General features: G+C 50.5%; 1 protein-coding gene across 4 annotated transcripts in view; it reads right to left on the reverse strand.

Annotated features, from left to right (window-relative positions):
• The window catches only part of MEF2D (myocyte enhancer factor 2D), a 57074-nt gene extending 47332 nt beyond the window's left edge, over window positions 1-9742 (reverse strand). For all 4 annotated transcript variants that reach the window (XM_042439301.1, XM_042439298.1, XM_042439300.1 and 1 more), the window contains exons 1-2: window positions 9421-9742; window positions 2502-2623 (exon numbers count right to left, since the gene is read on the reverse strand). The gene's annotated coding sequence lies outside the window, so the exon portion shown is untranslated. The remainder of the gene's footprint in view (window positions 1-2501; window positions 2624-9420) is intronic.
• Between the last annotated feature and the right edge of the window lie 5486 nt (window positions 9743-15228).

The raw sequence follows: 15228 nt of genomic DNA on the forward strand, positions 1-15228 counted from the left end.
GCCAGAGACAAAGCCTAAAGTGTATGTAATATGCAGTGGGTCCTCGCCTTACGCGGGGATCCGTTCTGGATCCCTCCACGTAAGGCGATTTCCGCCTATGCTCAAGCCCCATTGGAAACAATGGGGCTCATGTACGGCGGCGCAGCGGCACGCAACGGGCGCATGCGCCCATTCAATTGAATGAGTCGCGCTGCCCCTTCCACCCCGCATGCGCCCCGCGGCTTGAGAGCATATGCTCAAGCCGCGTAAAGTGCGCCCATGTATATATGTATTATATATATGTTGCATGCAGCCACCCCGGTCCTTTGCAAAGAGTAATCCAGGGCTCCCATTTCAGAGACGCCTCCAAAGCAGAGCGAGGATGAGGACTAGAAACATCTGCCCCAAAGAGCAAACCCAGCTCCAGTGTCTGGAGGCAGCCCAGCTGTTTGCTGGTGACGCAAATGGCCTCCGAAAGAATCATCCTCCCGAAGGAACCAGAGGGGCTTCCCTCCCTTCCCTCCTTCGCTTTGCTTTTCCTGAAAACAAAAATCAACATGAAGCCAAACCAGGATCCAGAACAGTCTGTTCCTCCCTCCGACTCAAACAACAACAACAACGCAACCGAAAAGAAGGGGAGGGAAAAGAAATCCTGAGAAAGCCAGATGCAAAACACAATCACTAAGAATTTAAGAGTTTAATCTCATTAATCAACCGCCGCATTTGAGGCTGAAAGCAAGAACCCTTCGGAGGAGGAGGAGGAGAAAAGGAGGAACGCAGGATAGAGGGGGGAGAAAAGAAAACACAATGGGAAGAGAGGCAGCAGCGTGGCAGAGTGGTTTCAGCACTGGACTAGGACTCCAGGAGACCAGAGTTTGAATCCCCATTTGGCTGACCTTTGGCAAGAAGTCACACTCTCTCAGCCTCAGAAAAAGGCAAAGGCAAACCGCCGCTGAACAAACATTGCCAAGAAAGCCTTGCGATGCAGCAAAGAATCCCCTCCAGAGGTTGTCAGAATAGGATTCCCAGCAGAATAAATGCAACCCCAGGCAGGAGAGCCAAGAGCAAGGCATGCTGGGAGGTGTAGTCCAACAACATCTGGAGGGTGCATCCTTCCCACCTTTGGCTTAAGGTGCAGCCACATTGCAGCATTAATGCAGTTTGAAGACTCCCAGCAAGAGATGGCTGCAGTCAATCCACGCCTGGCTTTAGGAGGAACTACAAAGCAGCTTTCCAACCCACAACCCCCAAATATTAAATGTCTTGGGGAGCTCCTCCAAAATTGGGAGTAAAACGTAGAAAGCAGATTTGGCATCCAGTGACACGGACGCCATTTGCTCTCCCAGTTCCCATCCTTTGAAATGTAAGTTGGACCCAAAAGAGACCCCCCTCCAGTCCCAGAGAGGAGGCTGCAGATGGTTCCTGGGCAGCGTCCCTCTTCTCTTGACCGCAGGAGTGACCGGTCCCAAGCCCCAGGCCATGGAAGCCTCCGAAGGCAGGCGGAGGGAGGCCAGGAGGGCGCTGCATCCAGGGCTCCTGCTCTTCACACACACTTCTCCATATAAAACAAAAACACACAGACTCATCGCTTCCCTTACAGGCTATAAATACACATTTATGCGTCGCTTGGCCTAGATTTGGGCAAGAGCAATAAAAACCTCTTGGCTGCTGGTGGGGAGGGGGGGAGAGGGAACTGGGTTGCCTTGGCAACCCAGCATCCTCCGGACCATTGCCATCCCTGGGCTACTGGGTGCCCTGGCCAGTGGCTCCTAAAAGCTTAGCATAGAGATCCCAGGACCATTGTAGGAAGGGACGAGAGGATCTATGAAGCGCATTGATCCATCCATGGCTGAGCAAGGATTCGAACTCTGGCCTCCAGAGTCATAACGCAATGTTCAAACCATTGCACCTCGCTGGCTCTCCGTAGGGTTTGCCAGGATGAAAACCAGAGCAGCCTCCCATCTCTTGAAGGGTGGAAAAGGAAAACTTTGGATGGCGATGCTTGCCATGCAACCAGGAGCAAAGCCAGCTGAAATTGCCCTTTTCTGCACTGCCCTTAAGAGAGAGAGATTTGGGGCAACCCCATCCATGCACCCCAAAATGAATGAGTGCTCCCGACTGGAAAGGAGGAGAAGGGTAACAAATCCTATGAAGCCACTAAGAAATGGAGAAAAAAAAAGAGGATGCACATTTTCAGCTGGAATCATGGGTGCTGGAGGCTCTATTTCAGAGGAAGGAACTGGCAGAAGCACCTCCGAGGATGCCTTGCCTGAGAAAATGCCACCAAATGCAGGGGGTCACCATAAGCAGACAGGCCACTAAAGCACATTCCCACACACACAGGCACCAGGAGTGTGCCCACCAGTCAATCAATCAATCAATCAATCAATCAATCAATCAATCTTGCAATGTCTTCCCAAAGTTAGGACATGATCTGGGCCTTGTGGATTCTGCATTAATTCTTGCAAAGGAAAACAACAAGAAGAGACGGCAGATGACCAGCCATGATGCAAAACCCGTACCTTAAAACCCGCCTTGCTCTTTTCTGTAGGGCTTCAGATCCGATTGGTTTCCTCCTTTCGGGACGAACGCCGTCGGAAGCAGCTGGAGCCGAGCGCCTCACGGCAGAGGAGCATTTTACAGCCTGTAAAAGAAGTCAAGGTTCGCAATTAGGACGAGGCGCTTTTCAGCAAAGAGAGGGAGGCAGAGGCTGGAGGACGCCTCCAACAAAATGCCCTCAAACCAGGAGGGCCTCCAGACCTTTGAGGCGTTTGAACCCAAGGCTCCTCCGTCAGCCCTTTCCAAGGCGCCAGTGCACAGAAGGTGTGCCGCCAATAAAATCGGCGATGGGTGAGTTGACCTGGGAAAAGGCCGCCAACCGGGGTTAAGAGGAAGGCTCCAACGTCAGGAGACTCTCCTTTAAAGCTCTAGCGTCCCTTTCCAGGTCAAGCGGAAACTGATATTATTATTATTTTTATTATTATTATTATTATTTTCTTATATCCCACCTTCCTCCCAATATAGGGACTCAAGGCGGCGAACCCCGAGTATAAAACGGCACAGTTTAAAAACAGTACAACTATATTAAAATATATATAAATATAACATTTAGAAACCAATTAAACCATTTTAAGAGTTAAAACAGTTATAAATTAAAACGTAACGTGTTAAAAATGCAAACCATTAAAATTGATATAGGACAACATTTAAAAACCCAGCCCTTATCATCCTAAAAGGCAGCCCCAAAACGTCTTTACTCGCCATCCTATGCATTCCTGCCATCCTAGAGTCGGAAGAGACCCCAAGGGCCTTATAGCTGAACTCCATTCTTCCGTGCTGGAATACATAGTCTAACAGAGTCAGAAGAGGCCCCAAGAAGGGCCCTGATCCAGTCCAACCCCCTTCCTTCTTCTGCCATGCAGGAACTCTCAGTCAAAGCATCCCCATTGACAGACGGCCATCCAGCCTCTGCTTAAAGACGGCCTCCAAAGAAGGAGAATCCTAGTCCAAGGTAATCTGTTCCACGGTTGAACAGCTCTTACAAGAAGAAAAGCTTCCTATTCTTTAGGGAGGTATGCATATTCAAGCCCCATAGGCTTAGATGGGGCAGATGCGTGCGGGGTGCTTGCCCCATTAAGGTTAATGGCGGTCGCCCCTTGGCATATTTTCAAGTCCGTGGATTAAGTCCGCAGACTTTTAGGGGCGACTGTAGTTACATCGGAGTTAAATCTGAGCAGTCGATTCCCTCCAGTCCTGGGTTCGAGGCTGCGCTTGTGGTGAGCAAAAAGGCAGAAACCTTGGTGCAACACCGCCATCATTTAATAAATAAGTCACACCAGGAACAGATCTTCCCTTGCACTTAAAGGAAAGAAACAGCCTTAATCCCCCAAAATGTGCAGAAACGGAGTGCAAAAGGAGGCAAAAGAGGCAAAAGCGGTTATCGTTGTTCCAAAACTTTGCTCACGTTTGAGAGCGACTGCCTTCCAGAAAGAACGCGTCAGCCCCAAATTTCTCAGCCCAGAGGTCCGAGTTCGGGTCCTGCCCTCTGCAGACACGCAAAAACCACGAAATAAAATCACAAACTCAGCAATGGGCCTTGATTCCATTTGAGATTAAGAGAAAATGGAGCCGTTAAAAAGGTAATTAAAAACAGCGCCAGATGAAACCAAATCCAAATTGGCAAATTACTAATAAGCTTCTTATAGGGGGGAGTGACGGTGGCTTACAAATCATTAAAATCAACATTAAAAAAGAAACCCATACAAACACATCAGTTATGCATCTTTGTGTGTTATTTAAAACAAGTCATCTGTAAATAAGAGACCCAAAGGTGCTCTTGGAAGCCACAAGAGCGGTGGCAAAACGCCAAACCATGCTGGGGCCTAACCATGGTTTGGATTCTCAAACGTCAACACGGCAGACGAAAAGCCGCCCATCAGATAAAGTGGGCATCAAAAAGCAAAGAGGGCCGCAAAGAAAAGGAGAAAGAGCAGCCCTCCAAATGTGGATGGACTCCAACTCCCAGGCTGTGGCTGCTGGGAACTGCAGTCCCATGACATCACCTGGAGATGCCAGATTACAAAGGAAGGGTTCCCACAGAGATGCCAGTTCCAGAGCAGAAGGGGAATCTGCAAAACTCATGTGTCCATTTGTGACTTTTCCATCCACTGTGTTTAGCACACAACTATTCATACTTTATTCACTTATATATCCTGCCTTTCTCCCAATACAGGGCTCAGCGTCTTCCCTTCTCTTGGTTCTTGGCAGCTCAGCTTCGGCGATGCCTCTTTGGGTGCGTGCAAAGCAGCTGAGGTCTGGCAAGGCATTTGGCCCCGGCGGCTTAGCCGCTCCTCCGCCCGGCTTAAGCCTAATCAGTTGGTCACCCAGCCCCAGTCCGGGAGCCACAGCAAAGCCATCCGCTTGCTTTCAACAACAACAACAACAACAACAACAACAACAACAATAATAATAATAATATTTATTTGTATACCGGCCTCTGGCAAACCAATCCGGGCGGTTGACAACAGTAACATATAAAATATGACAATTAAAAACACTTTATCCCTCCCCCCTTAAGACAGTATTAAACAGGATGACATATTAAAACACAATATCAATGCATAAAAACAACAATTAAAAACTAAAACCCCCTCTGTTGACCTCAACCATCACTAAGATGGGGCCACGGAGGAAGAGGGCCAGGAACCTGGGCCGGGATGGTTAATCTGGAAAGGCCTGCCGGAAGAGATCCGTCTTGACCGCTTTTTTAAAGCTGTCTAATGATGTTATCTGACGGATCTCATTCGGCAGGTCGTTCCAGAGTTCGGGGGCAACAGCAGAGAACGCCTTCTGGGAGGTCACCGCAAGCCTAGATTTTAAAGGCTGCAGTAAGTCTCAAGTTTCAAGCTGCTTTGAGGATGGGGGCAACCCTTGCATTGTGGGAGGCATGCTTCTTAAGGCCCAAAGGAGAAGCCCTTGGAGGCCCTCTCCGGACACCCTTAAGGCCCAAGTGGATCTACGGGGGAGTAGGGGCCCTGGGGGCACAGGGGCTCCATGCCAGCACTGCAGCCCCTCACTCACTCACTCACAAACCACAAGGTTGCCAGTTCAATCCCAGTCAGGGGCTCACTGCCAACTCAGCCTGGCATCCTTCCAGCTATTGCTAAAGAGGTCACTCAGAGAGATTCGGTGGATCATCTTCATAATCAGACTCAACAGAAAGACAGGGAAATGCTACCAACCAGGGCTGGGAAATCATGCAGCCCCTGGATGACTGCAGGCCCCATATTCCACATCACAACCCAGGTGGGTAGGCATTGCAGTCCCACAATGTCTGGAGGGTGGCATGGTCTCCTCTGCTGCCCTAGATTGTGCCAGAAAGTAAGGCTTTCTAAGAGATAAAGAGACCTCTGAGAAGGGCAGTATGGGGGGGGCCCTCCATGTCACCCCCAACCTCAAACAATTCAGGGCACTGGAGGACAACAACCAGCCATGGGACACAAGGGACCCTAACCGTAAATACATCCGTAGCCACCTTGAAACTCATTAATGAGCTATAAATGTATATAGCAACAACAACAACAACGCAGCATAAGGTAACATTATGTTCACCAAGTCACACCTCGGTTGCGCTGCACCACCTTGTTGGGAGTATGGTGAGGGTAAGCAACTGAATGCTCCTTGCACATCATTATGCACCACAACAACACCTGGCCATATTCAAAGGCACCACAAATGCATAACTCCACCTTTCTCAAGCTTGAACCAAATGCCACAGTTGCACAATGGCCCAAAAGTTGAGCACACTGGCATTAATGTATGCAGAAGGAGAGATAAAGGAGAGAGCAAAGGCTTGAGTGCAAAACCAAAACAGGTTAACAGGGGCATTTAATACTTGATGTTTGGGGACCAAAGGAAAATTCTAGCTTTTCGATAGAAGTGGAACTTTGAGAGACACAGGACCCTTTTATTGGGATGATGAAGTTCTTATTTTGGGAGACTCCCCCATAAACACACCTCTGGGGCAACCATTTCCCCATGACTTACATCCCATGAATGTGGCCTGGTTAAGAAGGGGTGGGGTTTTTTGCATGGAGGGGGGGTATGAAAACTGGACTTTTTAAAAATCCTTTGCAAAAGAGGAGATTGAAAAATATACCGTAAGTCAGTGGGCTTCATGCTTTGCCTAAAAATCTGAACCATTTGCCCAGAAACACAGAAATCCATCCATAGAGACAGCAGGATGGATCCATCCTGACTCCAGGGTTGGATGGCGAGTCAAGCAAATGCAAAGCCTCTGGGTCTAGGATGCCCCCAAATGACAGGCCGCCCAGAAAGCTGGAATTTGGTACAAATATTGGGGGCACCCAGACATCCTTCGAAGTCTTAAAAGTTAGACTTCCTCCTTAGTAAAAATGTTTGGGTGCAGCTTGGAAGGGCGGACATCAGCCAGATGTAATGATGCTGCATCCCATCTACGGAGCATAGCATGAGGCTCAGGGTTTGTAAAGGGAGAGGTTAACACACCTGAACCCATGCCCTCCAACCCTTCCCAGGGAAATAAGGACCCATGCGGCTGGGCAACATCCAGGAAGGGTCAAGATGCACACTTTTACATTAAGGTCCCTACCAGGCCAAGCATCAACAGATCAAAGCTTGCAATGTTGTTTCTTTTTAAAGGGCAAGGAAGGTCAGGAGGAAAGGGACGAAAGGAGGAACTGGATGTGAGAGTGAAAAGGGGGTTTGCGGGTGGCATGTGTCCCCTAAAGTCACACCCAAAACAACGCCAACACAAGGGAGGGGTGCAAGGGCACACAGCAAAGCCAAAAGCTGAAATCCGTACAGACCACAGCCACAAGGTTGCACATATAAGTGCAAGCGCATGAACCAAAAGAGGTCACAGAAACAAGGGGACTGAAATGGCTCCCAAGGAAGGCCAGGGTTCAAATCCTGGCTTAGCCATGAAGTCCACTGGGTGACTTTGGGTGAGTCACTCTCTCTCAGCCTCAGAGGATGGCAATGGCAAACCCTCTCTGAAGAAACTCGCCAAGGAAACATCAAGATAGGGTCACCATAAGTCAGATAGGACTTCAAGGCACACAACAACAACAACAACAACAGGGATAGTATTAAAAGTTGTCAGTCTTTCCAACACACACTTGGTCCCCTGTGTCCCCTGCCCCCACCTGGGCTGCATAATTTGCACACATGCTTCCCTCTCCAATGGGCATCATTTCCATAGAGCCCATTGACTATGGCCTCTTCCAAAGCCAGCACATGGGGAGAAAGCAACATGGTCACCCTCAGTCAATGGGATGGCAGGCCACATCAACACAACTCCAGAAGACTTTTCGTCACACAAAAAGGCCACCAAGAAATGGGAAGGGAATTGTGACCAGGACAGTGTTAAACAGCATAGAAACCCAGGAGGTTTCCAGGGGATGCAGAACGCTTTGGACTGTGCGGAGTCTGCACAGCCCCAGGCCAAGAAGGGACCCATCCCAAGCGGAGGCTTAGCACAGCTTCAAGGCCTTCTGCTTCCTAGTAGAATATTAAGACCCTGAATTCATGCCATGAGTCTCCTAAATACTCAAAGAGGCTTGACCTGCGTGAAAGACAAACCAGGAGTCGCAGGGACCCCTGACCTCCGGAAACAAACCCCAATCCATCCAGAGAGATGCTGGGCCCAAAGCCCTCCTTCAACAGACTGAGAGGCCAGTCTCCTGATGGGTTGCTCCACTGTGACAGCTGACAAGGAAGACACACAACACACAAGACACACGCCTGCTTTTGCAACAGGAGGGGGACACTGCTGCCAGAGGCCCCATCCACCTGCCCTGCCTTTCCCTCTGCTGCCCCCCAAAAACACAACCCCAGGACCCCCTTCCCAGCCATCCTGGAAATCCTGGGGCAGTTGCTTTGGGCAATTCCGAGGGCACTCTTCCGACAGACCTCCAAACCCAGGAGCCCATTTGGGAGCAGGCACCCTTAGGGTTGGGTTTCCTGTCTCTCCCCTGATGGAAATGGGGGGGGACCAAGGCTGGACTAAATGGGGTCCCCTCCACTTCTAGGGACTGGGATCCAAAGAGTGTGGCCCACTTCCAGGAGCCCAAGAGATGGAGGGTGAACACCTGGCTTCCAGTTCCCAAAAGACCCTTCTGGACCCCCTTCCGAGATGCACCAACTCTTAGCCCCAGCATCCCCAAACCCCAAAGTGGCTCTCCCTGGAGCTTGGGCCCCTCTCTGGCCAGTCCTCAGGGCTCCACTGCAGGAGGTCCCCAAAGCCCCCAGCGAGACTTGGGGGTTTCATGTCCTTGCCAGACTTTGGGGGACCCTTTCCCCTCTTTGCAGGGACATCATCACAAGACTTGATCCCCTCCAAAAACCCCAAACCTTCCAGCACCACGAAGAGGCTTGCACCCTGAATGCTCCATCACCAGACTTCAAAACACACACAAAGCCATGTCTCTCTCTCTGTGTGTGTGTGTGTGTGTATCTCTTCGACTAGTCCTTGGGCCTTTTCCTCCTTCCTTCGACATCCAGTCTCCTCCCATCAACACAAAATGGTTCAGCCCTTCTTCAGCTTCAGGGCTTGCAACCAGAGCCTCCTCTGCCTCCATCTCTTTCCTTCCCCCCTAAAAACCCTCCTCTTCCCCCCCAAAGCCCCCCATTCTCCCTCCCCCTTTTGCTTTCCTTCATCTGTTTTGGAGGAAGAAGAAGAAGAAGAAAACACAGCTGTGCCAGGATGGGCTGCAAAGAGCCCTTCTCCATTTTCGTCTCCCTTCCTTCCTCTCGCCCAGAGAGCTTGCTATAGATATATGTATAGATATAGATATATATATATCTCCCCCCCCCAATTTTCCCCCAAAACCGCCCCCCTTTTTTATACAAATGCCCCCCCCCCCAAAGTGCCATCCCCAGCGATGCCCCCCTGGCACTCACCTCTCTCCTCCTGCTCTCCTTGCGCCCCCAAAACAAGAGATTCAGTCCCCAAAAGGGGGGCAAAACGGAGTCCAAAAGGGCCGAGGGCCTTTCCCAAAACCCAGCCCAAAGCCTGGGCTTCAAGGAGGAAAGAAGAGCCTTCGGCTGAGCTCTTTTCTCGGGCTCTTTGTGCGTAAAGTTCTTGCAAATCAACAGCAAAGGAGGAGAGATTCTTGCAATCCAGCTTCAGGTGTTTGGCTTTCTCTTCCTCCCTCCCTTCCTCCTTTCTTTCTTTCTTTCTTTCTTTCTTTCCTTGTGTATCTCTCTCTCTTCCTGGCGACAATTAAAAATAAATAAATTAATGGAGAGGAGCAGAAGCCAAAGAGAGAGAGAAAAGGAAGGAAGGAAGGAAGGAAGGAGGGGGCTCTCCAAGGCTCCCAGCCCAGAAGCAGCAGCAGCAGCAGCAAAGGCAATGCAATGGCAAAGGTGGGGCTGGCCTTTGGGGGAGGCAGGGAAAGAGGGTACCAGGACCAATGGGAGGCAGGGACTGGACGGGAGGGAGGGGCCAAGCACGACCCCGCCCCTGAACAGTCCTCCCCCCTCCAAAAAAGAGAAAGAGAGAGAGCGCCTCCATGTTGGGTTGCAGCTGCTGCTGCTGCTGCTCCTCCATAGATCCTTCCGCTCTCTGGCCAAGGCAAGCCAAGGCTCCAAGGGGTGCTCCAGTTCTGAGGCTCCCAGGAGGGCATTCAGTTGGGAGGAAGGGAGGGGGGGGGTTGCAGAAGTAGGGTTCACCCCCCCCCCTTTTGAAAACAAATCTGTTTCCATTTAAAGGGGGAGATTTGGCAAACATTGCACATATGGTTCCTTTCCATTTGCAAGGAGACAGGCCACAGTTGCAAGGCTTGGGAGGGGAGTTATATGAACCACCCTGAAGTTGGCTGGGGCTTAGGAAAGAGCCCTTGGAAGGAGAGCCCCCCCCCCCAGGCCTGCTCAGGTCTTGCAAACTCAGGGCAGCAGCCATGCTTTCCTGGGGGGAGTCCCTCCAACTGTTGGGTGCCAAATGGCCCCTTTAGGGCATCTTCCAGCTTCAGGGTGCACCTTGAGTCCCTATACTGGGAGAAAGGCAGGGGATAAATCATAATAATAATAATAATAATAATCATGACTTTCTAGTTTGGGTGACCAAGGTCTCTGGAAAGCCTGCCCACGCAACCCATGCGTGGCAATGGGAGCTTTCACTGACCCTGGTCTGGTTGCTGGATCGAACCCAGGCCCCCTTCCTTGGCTGCATTCAGCTCATAGGGCCATTGGGTTTCAACGCTGCCGTCCAGAGCGTCCCTCATCCACATCCCAAGCAGCCTTCCAAGCCTCAGGAATGAAGCCACGAAAGAAGCCTTTCCCTGAGCTGCCAGTGAGGACTGGAGGCAGGCAAGCCTCCATGGACTGGAAATAGTCCAAAAGTATCAGTTCCAAATAGCAATCCTTCCTTTTCCATTTTGTATAAGAAACACCATTTTGCTGTGCCATTATATTTAATGGGACTTGGTCAGCCACGGATTCTGTTGTCCTGGACCAAACCCCAGCAGATAACAAGGACCCACTGTGTTGCTTTTTTATGGGTCTTGGGTATTATTCTAACTCATGGGTTGAAACGGACTTGTTTTGCACATAGCAAAAGCAAAGCACCAACAACCAGCCTTCTGTTTGTATTACAGGTGGAGCCAGGAGTTTGGAAGACCTGAACGGCAGGGCAGTGGATGATGGGATGCCAGAGATCGTTCATTGAAAGGGCGGACAACACTTGAAGTTGGCTTGATGACAGATAACAACAACAGCAATGGCTGCCAGCAAAGAAGTGTTTGCTTGTAAGGGCCCTTGTATTTAGAGAGGCTCCAATGGATGCAAAAGGAAACTGGCCCTCTTCCCTTGGAGGCCAAATGGAGGACAATCTGCCGGCCCAAGTTTTAGGTCCATTCGTCTTAGAAACCAAGGTCTGGTTCCACCTTGGAAACCCATGCAATGCATGTTGGTGCATGCACTCAGTTTTATTTGTTTTGGTTTTATTCCTTTTGGGTGCTGGAGATGATGCTCTCTTTTGGGCAGAGCAAGGAGGAGGAGGAAGTGCTCCATCTGAGGCTGTGAAGGTGATAAAGGCAGAGGAGCAGAGCCTGCAGGGGGACGTTGGCACCCTCCCAGCCCTGGCAAAGCAGAGGGAGGGGGCCGTCTGCTTTTGCAGGCCAGGCCAGGGTCAACAGAAGCAGCCCCCCTCCTGACCCCTCTGCTCCAGCCCCCACAGAAGAGGGACTATTTGGGGCTGGCCATGATGGCGGAAGGACACCCTGTTTACTGCTGGCATTGATGGGCAGCTGCAATGGGGAGCCTAGCCAAAGACTTTTGCAAGGCTCCACTGGGGATGCACTCCACACACTTTTCCCAGACTGGGTCCCCTCCTTTTCCTTCTCCCTATTTGCACCCTCCAAAATGCACCCCTCCAAAGTAATCTGCTCCCCCCCAAGACAGCTTGGCCCTTTAAATGCAAATGAAACTACGTCTCTCCCCCCCAGCCCCCATTGACGTCAGAAGTGCGTCACGGTCTCCAGCACAACCAGACGGGGCACGTGGGAGACGGGAGGGGGGGTTTAAAGGGACAGGCGGAGGCAGTTGTTGGGGGGACAGGAAGAGATCTGGGGGGCACACAGAGTCCCTGAGAGCCAGGCTTTGTTTCCCACACCCAGAAACCTAGAACTTTGCAGGAGTTTGCTTTGGTTCTGGACACAAGCTCCCATCATCCATGGTCAGCACGCTTCCTGACTGATTCTGGGAGTTGTAGTCTGAAAAAGGAGCTCCCCTTTGTGGGACATGTAGTCCAAAAAGGAAGCACACACACATTCAGACCACAATGCAACAAAGACCCATTCCATCCGTCACACAGAGCAGAGAGCATTCCTGGGCACATTGGCCAGGGATGGCAGAGGATTCTGGGAGCTGCAGTGCAGAAAAAAGGAACTTTCCAGATCCTGGTGGGGAAGCTCACGGTGGGTCCGTCTGATGTGGCTGCCTCAAAGGCAACCAGCATTAAAGCCTGTGCAGTATTGCACCTCCCATCCGCCCCTAGGCAGTGTGGGATGCTAGGAGTTGCAATCCCTCCACTTTGCCCCATTCCCACACAAAAGCCCCCCCCCCCACTGTCTGGTCCTGGGGAGGAGCTCCTCCATGTCAGGACCCCCATTCCTTCCCATGGCTGGCCCCATGGAGGGACCCCCAGTGGCTGCCTTGAACCCAGGCCAGGGTCTCCCTTTGGTGCCCTTTGGCCTCTCCTCCACCTCCCTGGCTTCTTCGCTCCCTCATTCCCACACTTTTCCTCCGGGGAGGATGGTCCCAGAAGGGCCTCCGCTTATCAGAGGCTGCAAAGGAATGGCTTTATTTATTAATTTCTAAGAAGTCCTCTCTCACGGAGGAAGAATGCTCCTTCCCTCCGCCTCTGCAAGCTCTCCTTTTTTGGTGAGCATCACTCTCCTTCCTTCCTTCCCTCCTTTTTCTCATTCATTCTTCCACTTTTCCTGCATTGCCTTTGGAGAAATCCCAAGCTCTCTGAAAACTGAATGAATAATAACAGATGAATAATAAAAATCATTTTTAAAAGGATAAAGAAAGAATCAAGAATTGCTTTTGGGTTTAAAATGATGGCCGGAGGGATCGGGACCAATGTCCATCCTTCTCTAGACCTTCAGATTGTATGTTTCCAGTGGCCTTTGTTTCTTTTTCATCTGCAGATGGCATCTCAAATCCTAGTTTTTTCAGGGAGAAAGAGAGAAAGGAGGAGGAAGCTGTGAAAATGGAGGAAATGGAGACAAGGCAGAGGTCCAGAGCTTGGCCTTTTCCAAAATGTAACCTTTTCTTAAAAGGAAGTTACTTTTTAGGAAACTAACACATTCTCCATGAGTCGCTACCGGGTTCAGAAAAGCAGACTGTTGCCATGATTATTTGCTGCACTGTTAGGAAAGTAACACACTCCTTACTTTTCAGTTGCTTTCCCTTTCTGGGAGGAAGTTCTTTGGGGCGAGAAAGACAGAGGCATGGCACTAGGAAACAGCCCCTGAAAAGAGCCTTAGAATGTAACTTTGGAGCAGAACCCTAAAGAAAACTCTGGCAACTTTGCTCCTTTGGCTCCTTTTGGAAATGAATTTCCTTGCAACCGGATGGAGTTTCCAAACAGGACTCATCCGACCTTTGGGGCCTCATTGGTCCCATCCCAATCCACAAATGCAGCTTTGGCTTTCTGTGGTCTGAAATGGTTTTCGCTGGTTTGTGTTACCTTAGCAAATTGTTTAATCCTGGTTAAAATTTGTTCTAAATTGACTAAATGGAGAGAGCGCATAGAGCATAGTATCAATATTGTGTTTGGCATTTGCATGGAGCAAGGAAGAGGTCACTGTTGCCGTGCCTCGCACCCAGGTCCCCTCTCGGTTCGCTTGCAGAATCCGCTTCCTCCTCTGAGCCCTTCCTTGTCCAGGCGCCCAGCCCCACCTTCAGACCAGCTGCCTCCCTTTTGCCAATGTGTGAGCATTGCACACTCACAATCCTTTGCACTCGGTTAATGCCAAAGGCTGGCTGGGAGCCATGCTTTCCTGGCCTGATTAACATCTCCCTGGTTATGTAATGTGGCCTCTAAGGGCTTTGCCTCAGGGGCTGCAGGGGGGCAAGGGCAGGACCCCCAGATCCAGAAGTGGCAGAGGGGTCCCAGGCAGCAGGAAGGGGCTCCAAGGGCATCTGGGCAAACCAGGGCAGAGATCCAAGCAAATGGCAACTGAAAGAGGGCACCCGGGGGTCTAAGCACAGCCTACTGTATGCATGGACAACGACAACAACGGTGACAACAAGTCTGGCTCCAGTGCTGAAAGGCGCTCTGGGACCATAGGTAGGACCACAAGAGCATTGTGTTAAAAAAGACACTGCTTGGAACAGACCATATTGTCACTACTCATGGTTTGGTGATGATCACAGGTTGAGGATCTATCCTCCTTCCAAAACCCAAAATCATCTTCATGGGTGGCTGAGATAGTGACACCTTTGCTTCAGCACACGCAAACTGTGTTTCATGCGCACCAGTCTGCAAAATGTTATCTATAAAATCACCTTCAATGCACATAGCTTGAAGGTGAATATTAAACCGATGAATTTTATGCATAGACTTGAGTTCCACCTCTGAGATATCTCCTTACAAATACAGATATTACAAATGTGTGTGTGCGCGCGCGCATGTGCGCAAATATTCCAAAATCTGAAACAATCCCAAATCCAAAACCCTTTTGATCCCAAGCATTTTGGATAATAAGTGGAACTCAGCCTGTGCTTTTGCAAATGTGTTACCTATTTACTTTTATATGGCCTCTCAGTCACCCATCTGCCAAACAATGTGCTGCCATCCTCAGAGGAGCCCAAGCTCCATGAGGAATTGGGTGGCAGAGGAGCAACTCATTGGAGGGGAGGCCACTTAGGGCCAGATGCTTGGGCCAGAGTGGCAGGGAGGGGTTGCCCATGTGGGCTGGGTATTTTAGGAAGCTGCTGCTGGCTGTGGTCTCCTTGCCCTGTAATATAGTGGGGAGGTTGGCATCCTTCTCTATGGGAGAGCCTGTTTTGAATGCAGATTGGAAAACAGGCGAAGACGCTGCCCTCCCCAGCCATAGAGAAAGAGGGAAGGAGGGCATCATCTTCCCCTGAAATTTTCTCTCCGCATCCAGTGGCTCTCTGGGCTATTTTTGGGTCCCTGCCACCTAAATTACAGGGAAGGATCCGGCCATCAGACTTTGCAAACTTTCATGTCCGCCG

This window comes from Sceloporus undulatus, chromosome 9 (assembly GCF_019175285.1).
Source record: "Sceloporus undulatus isolate JIND9_A2432 ecotype Alabama chromosome 9, SceUnd_v1.1, whole genome shotgun sequence".
NCBI lineage: Eukaryota > Metazoa > Chordata > Lepidosauria > Squamata > Phrynosomatidae > Sceloporus > Sceloporus undulatus.